A 1,436-nucleotide genomic window follows, 5' to 3' on the forward strand; every position below is an offset into this window, starting at 1 on the left:
TGCATGCCAATTTAGGCCAGTTCAGCCGTCATTATTTTTAAGAGCAGCGTTCACTTATTCGGCCTTGGCTTTCTGCCTAACTTCCCATTTTCTGAGAGCGTGAAGGAGTCGGGAGACACTTTCATAAGCTCATGGCATTGCAAACATGTCAGTTGTATCTCATTGCCATGTGGAGCTGACTGCAGTGTATGCTGTAGATGGCCATCGTAATTCATGCATCTTGAACGTCACCATAGTTTTCAACAAGGAGACAGATGCAGTTACCATGTCGACATCATAAGTTATATTAGATGCTACTTCAGTAACTGAAAGCAGTGATCTGCGCAGTTTTGGGTCTATGAGTGACTCAGGGACAGGTGTTGGCTGTTGGTAAGGTGTATGACCGGGTGTAGTCAAATTGCTTTCAGAAATATTAGCTGCATTTCACGATAAAAAAAGACACGGGAGTTCCCATGATGTAGATGGAAGCGGTACTGGAGGAACCATACCGCGACAAAGAGGGGGAAGCGATTCTGTAGGGAAATGATGCGGGAATCAAAGTTCTGAAATGGCCAGCGATTACTGGATAGCTTGACAACATAAATTCGCCAGCTGTTCTTGTTACCGGTCAATTCTATCCCTTTAGGCATAATAAACGGGAGCATAGCAAGACCGCGTATCTGCCCACGGCAAGGCGCCTTTGGAAAACAAACGCTAATAATTAAGGGCGTATTGTGGAGAACTGGAACAAGCAGTTTTCAATAGTCCAATCTAGAATTGGAACATTAGTTTTTTTTCCAAGTCCCATTTTCGTTAGCTAGTAGTTGTATGATATTTTAATTAGCCATTCTGATGCTTTCTACACAGTACAAAAACATTCTTTGGATAGTATAAAATGATAGGATATATAATTCTCCATTAGAGATTGTAAAAATTGATGGGGGGAACAAGACGGAAAATTCATTCACACTTTCCAATGCCACACCATACCCGTGATCGGGGAAGGTATTTCGCATTATCCATTTCTTAAATACGCATTTGATATAAAGTACACATGCGAAGCATTGTCGATACCGTTATATGTCACCACGAGGTCTCGATGTAAGACGTATTTCGCTCTTTCTCTTTAAATTTTAACATAAATTACCCATTGTATCGTTCAGATGTATGGACATACAGATAAAATTATTCGTGGACATTATGAACTGATATTTATGTGATCTATATCATATGCTTTAGTATGTTAGGGACGAGTGCAATACACGGTGAAATCGATCCAGGGGCCTTAACACAGACTTTCTGCAAGTGTCACCAAACGCGCCGCGTCTCTAATTTTGGAGATACGACTTTCTATGCCTCACACATTATTTCCGAGCCCTAAACTTACATTAATGATGTACATGTAAAAATCGAAACATATCTACAATGTTTTAGAAAATAGAAAATAATGTATTTTG

Source organism: Penaeus monodon, chromosome 24 (genome assembly GCF_015228065.2).
Source record: "Penaeus monodon isolate SGIC_2016 chromosome 24, NSTDA_Pmon_1, whole genome shotgun sequence".
In the NCBI taxonomy this organism is placed as follows: Eukaryota; Metazoa; Arthropoda; class Malacostraca; order Decapoda; family Penaeidae; genus Penaeus; species Penaeus monodon.